Below are 6,039 nucleotides of genomic sequence, written 5' to 3'. Positions count from 1 at the left end.
TACGTAACGGCAAACATCAGCAGCAGCCTGAAGCCGTCATGCATGAAGGCAAGGCCAGCACGGTTTCCAGGAAGCCGCCGTCTTGGAGGAGAAAGCGCTGCCGCTCGCCGTTTTGTTCGATGCAAGGATGAGAGAACCGCTGGAGAAATTAGCATACGTCCACATAAGGTGCATCTGCTTTTGACATTTCATCATCGTACTAGAACAATGCGGAAGCATGGAGGCGTAGCTTAACCGGCGGCTAGGCTAGGTGCGCTATTTATACCCCGCCAAAGCGCACGGAGCACCGCATCGCAAGTTCATCGATCACCGGCCACTCTCTCCTTTGCTCCCCTGCTCACCGTCACCGATCCATCGAAGCGTCAGCTGTTACAGTGCTTGCCGGCGGCCGCGATGAGCTCGAGCTGGTGGTGGGCACGTGCGACCGGCGGCGCCGTCACGAAGCGCCAGGACGAGAACGCCGCCGCGGTCGATCTTTCCTTCAAGAGCGTCGCCCTCGTCGTCGGATCCACCGGCATCGTCGGCACCTCCCTCCTCGACATCCTCCCGCGCCACGACACCCCCGGCGGGCCCTGGAAAGTGTACGCGGTCTCCCGCCGCCCGCTCCCGCGCTGGTCTCGGCCGCCCTCCCCGGCCGTCACGTATCTGCACCTCGACCTCGCAGATTCCGCCGCCGTCGCCGAGGCACTTGCGCCACTCACCGACATCACCCACGTCTTCTACGCCGCGTGGTCCAGCCACCCCACGGAGGCCGAGAACCGCGAGGCCAACTCGGCCATGCTCCGGAGCGTCCTCTCCGTCGTCGTCGCCAGCTGCCCGGCGCTGGTCCACGTCTGCCTGCAGACCGGCCGCAAGCACTACGTCGGTCCGTTCGACGCCATCGGCAAGATCCCCGCCAACGACCCGCCCTACACCGAGGACATGCCCCGGTTGGATCATCCCAACTTCTACTACGACCAAGAGGACGTGCTCTTCGACGAGGTCTCCCGCGGCCACGGCGCCGTCAGCTGGTCCGTCCACCGCCCCACAACCATCTTCGGATTCACTGCTCGCGGTGCCATGAATCTAGTCGGCAGCCTATGCGTCTACGCCGCCATCTGCCGCAAGGAGGGTGCCACGCTGCGGTGGCCTGGGTCCAGGGTCGCTTGGGAGAGTTTCAGTGATTCCTCGGATGCAGACCTCATCGCCGAGCACGAAATCTGGGCCGCGCTCGACCCTCTCGCCAAGAATGAAGCGTTCAATTGCAGCAACGGGGATGTGTTTCAAATGGAAGCGGCTCTGGCCGATCCTGGCCGACCGTTTCGGGGTGGAATGGGCTGGGTATGAAGGAGAGGCGAGCAGTTTCAGGCTTGCTGAGGTCATGGCGGACAAGGAGGCGGTGTGGGAGGAAATCATCAAGGAGAACGGGCTCATTGTGACGAAGCTTGAGGAGGTAGCTAACTGGTGGTTCGTCGACGCCATGCTGGATATCGAGTTCGAGCATTTGGATAGCATGAACAAGAGCAAGGAGCATGGATTCCTTGGCTTCCGGAACACAGTCAGCTCCTTCCAAACATGGATCGACGAGATGAAGGTTTCCAAGATTGTTCCCTGAAGGTAGTACTGTGCTGTTGCAAAGTTCCTAGTTGAGGGTGGTTGTACCCCCAGCCCACCAGAGTTCAAATCCCAGATTTGACATCTGTGTGTCTCATAAAGGCGGAATATTCATTCAGTGGGAGGCGACGTTCCCGTCGACAGCGAGGCGCCTGTGGTGACTTCGTCAATTTCAAGATCCAATCCGCCGGCTCAGTCTTCCGGAGATGCTCATAGGGGTAGGGTGTGCGTGTGTGCGTTCATAGGGGTGAGTGTATGCGCGTGTATGTGAGCGTCTGCGTTTGTACTGTGTTTCTCAAAAAAAAAAAAAAGACTTTCACCCCGCTTTATAAATAAAGCAACCACACCATACAAGAGCTGAAAGAAAGAAAAAATGCTGGGCAACAGCAGAAACATGCCCAACTGAGGCCTCGTTCGGTTGTGGGGGTTTAAATACACTAGTGGATCAAACCCGGAGAGAGATTGGGTGAACCCCAACCAGCACCCGAATCCCCACTAACCTCTCTCTCCCCGTACCTCTGCTTTTAATTACCGTTCGGTTGACCCCAATGACTCCATCCCCCCAATGGCTCCATCCCACAAGCAGCAACAGTCAGCGCACCCAAGCAGCAGTAGTCAGCGCACGGAATAACCAGTAGCAGGCATCGCATGGGATAAGTAGCAGATAACAGGCTACAACAGCATGCTCACAAAGTATCAACTAGAATAAAAACATCAACTTTGAATTAACATAATACTCCCAACGTCCAGGAAAACATGTCGGAGTCATAGTACACTTTTTTGCAAAAAATAAATAAATAAAAATCTCAAAACGTCCAAATGCTTCAAATTGGTGTTCCAATCCGAATCTCAAACACGATCTTCTATCCTGGACGCCCGTCGTTGTCATCGATTGATCAGCAAGCAGGACAGGGGCGAAGCCAGAAAACACAGAGATCGATCTGGGATCACCTGGCCCCATCGTGATCGACCTCGCCCCTGCTATATACTCCGCGCGGTCTCGCCGCTGGCCTGGTCGTGACACCGCGCCCAAGCTCGCCGTCATCGTCGACCTCCTCCATGCATCGTGGCGCCACTGGTCCTCCGTAGTATGTATTAAAACCCACAAGGATAAATAGATAACTCTGAGTACTTCAAACATATGTAGGGATACAGAGATAACTCTGACTACTTCCAAACATAGGTAGGGATACAGCAGGACCAGCAACCAATACTTATTAAAATGAGAAGTATCAAGACTCACGTTCAGCTCGTGATCAAGTGACTTGAAGTTGCAGTGAATACTCAGCCCAGCATCGAAAAGGTAAGGGTAATGTGGTGTTCCTGTAGATACCAAATATGTGTTGTGTTAGAAGGAAAGAGGTCAAGTACACCATAGAAAAACATGATTATGACAGTTTAGCTTCCAGGTTCTTACCATACTTGGTGTATCTCACTGATAACAGGCACATTCCGCAGAAAAAATATGAGAATTATACATGTGAAGTGACAAGTTAGTATTGAAAATTTGGTACTACTAATGCTATTCAAGAGACATCTTACTGAACACAAACGCATTGGGCATACACCTAGCTAGACACAAATATCACAGGCACTAACAGGGATACAAATCGTTAGAAAAAGAAAAGCAAAGCATATCAAGATATTTGTCTATGGTAAAGATAAGCAGTCAATAGCAAGCAATATTAAAGGATACTCAACTTAATTCATGGAGTCATGTTAAAGGATACTCAACAACAACTTTTATTCACAAGAAAATGGACAGACAGGTGAAATTGTAGTAAACTATGCACCAATGATAGCAAGCTGGACATCTTTTATTCACAAGATTGTGATTAAACACATGCCCATCTTCACCCATGCCCATCTTCTAGAGCTTCTTCATGTAGAACTCTAGTAAGCACAAGGCTTAGAAAAATGGTATACATGTTGGGCAGGAGACTACAAAGTGTGAGCATAAATAATGGAAGTGACATCTTAAATCAGAGTAGCATATCTCTATTTTCAGCAGAAGGTAAAAAACGGAAAAGCCTTGTTGGTACAGATAGTCAAGACAAATCAGCAGAAGGTATTACACATCAAACAAGCTGTAGCCAATCTATCTATTTTCTACTGTAAAATCACTGATTTCTTTAGAAAAACAACCAATTTGATCATACATCTGTCTCTGTAGTCCTCTATCTATTCATTTCTCCGGTTCGAGACTCTCCAGCACATATACATAAATAAATCCTATGCAAGCACCCTGCCTCTCCAACACATACACATAAATAAATCAGGCATTAAGTCAACTACTAAATCAGGTATCAACAACCAAATCTAAAAATGAGAAGTATCAAGATCACCTTCAGCTAGTGATCAAGTGACTTGAAGTTGCAGGGAATAGTCAGCCCAGAATCGAATAGGTAAGGGCAATGTGGTGCTCCTGCAATACCAAATTCTTACCATGCATTAGCACAAGCTGCGGGCAACTAATGCAGAAATAATTAGCAACCTCCAGCAGCTGCCCCTGATCCTAAATGCTGGGCACGATAGCCGTCCAGGAACGAGCAAGAACCATAGCAGGTCGATGGTTGTCAGACCGATCCATGTCGATCAGGTCACAAAGGGGAAGGGGAGGACGAGAACGAGAGGATCTTACCAAGTGACAGCCGGCGTCGGAGTCGGGGAAGGCGGAGATGCAGGAGATCCGGAGCTTCCTCGGAGGTCTTCGGTCGGCCTCCTCTCCTCCAGCCGGCCACCGTCGGCGTCAGCGTCGAGGAAGGGCGGCATCATCTTCGAGGAGCTCCTCTCCTCCAGCCGGCCACGACCGAGTCTCCGCCGACGTCCCGTCCGTTCGAATCGCCGCCGGCGCCGCCGCTGTCGCGAGAGGGAGAAAGATGGGTCGCACGCGTCGCTCGCCTTCTCGGGATGCAATCCACGGGTCCGAGCGGTGTTTCTAAAACCCGGTTGAACCGAGGGATTTCGGGCAAAACCGGGCGGGTTAAAAAACCGACGTGATTTAACCGAACGGATTTTCGGCACGGACCGGTATTTAACCCCCGGGGGCCCAACACCGGTGTATCCACGCGGATTCTGGCCCAATACCGGGTGGGTTGGGGCTAACCGAACGAGGCCTGAAAGGGAAGATACAAAGGAAGCCAATGGCAGATCGACTAAGCGATGGCACTCCGCAACTGTCGACGCCCTCCGAAATTTTCCATCACGCTACATGCACCACGGATCACCAAGTACCAAGGCAACACCTTCAGGAAGGGATACGACGTCAACACGCCGCTGCTGCCCGGACCAGCGAACTGCACCTAGGGTTTCCCCCGGTACTCGGGGTTAGGTGGTACCGAGGATCCACGATGCCCTCCAAGAAGGAAAGGCGACACCCGCAGGCGCCGCCACATCTAACCGACAAGGATTTCTCCCGAACCCCTCTACCACCAACCCCGGAAATACAAAGCGGTAGGAGCCCACGGGGTCCATACGCAGAGGTGGTAGGGTACGCCAGTCGCTAGATGCAGGAAAGGCAGCCGCAAAACGGCCCGCAAAGCTCGGGCCCAACAAGGCCCGTAAAGCAATGGCTAGTTCTAGGCCCTCCTGGCCCGGATCCAACCCGCAAGCTCGCCGTAGCCGCCGCCTCCGCCTTCCCCTTGTCCGGCAACCCGCACCATCACACCTCGACGCATGGATCTCGTCACCACCTGCATGCCGCCCACCAGCTCGCGTCGCCCCAGATTGAGCCACCACCGCCGCCTCTCCGTGGCCAGCACCGCCAAGAGGACACCGTCGCACCACCGTCGGCAGATCCCGGCCCGCATGGCCTAGATCCAGCCTGCAGCAAGCACAACATGGCAGCGCACCTCGCCGTCGGCCTCCCAGCAAGTCAGCCCGCCATCGAGCCGCCCCTCCTTCCTCCGTAGAGGTCGGCCGACCACCTACCACCACGGCGCCGCCTCCACCCGCTACTGCAAAGGCAGACGACCACGGCCCACGCCGCCCATGGCCTGCGCCATCTAGGGAATCCGACGTCGTCGACCTCCAGGATGCGCCACCACCACACCGCCGCCCGTCGCGTCGAGGCAGCGGGTCAAGCCCGCGCGGCGGTCGCCGTGGCACCCGACGGGCGCGCCACGCCCTGGCCCGGAGGTTGCTCCCCGCGCCCACCCTCGCGAGCAAGGGAACGAGAGAGCCTCGCCGCCGCCGGCGCCGACCGGGCTTTGCCCGGCCACGCCCTCAGGCAGTGGCGAGGGAGGGGAGGAGAAGCCCAGCGGCGGCGGAGATTAGGGTTTCCCCCCGGTCACCACGCGGGGGCGACACGGGAGGGACACGGGAGTTTTTTCCTCACTCGTCCAAATACCTGTTACTCATCAAGTTCCTAGTTGTTATGTTGACTGATTAGCCGAGTCAATGTCCTAGTAGTGTTTTGGTGAATGAGCCGACTACGAATAGCCAATC

General features: G+C 54.6%; 1 pseudogene; it reads left to right on the top strand.

The window, feature by feature from the left end:
* Positions 1 to 393: 393 nt before the first annotated feature.
* LOC124698294 lies at positions 394 to 1,708 on the top strand (annotated as a pseudogene).
* The last annotated feature ends 4,331 nt before the right edge of the window (positions 1,709 to 6,039 follow it).

The sequence above is a fragment of the Lolium rigidum genome, chromosome 3 (genome assembly GCF_022539505.1).
Source record: "Lolium rigidum isolate FL_2022 chromosome 3, APGP_CSIRO_Lrig_0.1, whole genome shotgun sequence".
NCBI lineage: Eukaryota > Viridiplantae > Streptophyta > Magnoliopsida > Poales > Poaceae > Lolium > Lolium rigidum.
The sequence above is the reverse complement of the archived record's forward strand: the minus strand, read 5'-3'. Positions and strand labels throughout refer to the sequence as shown.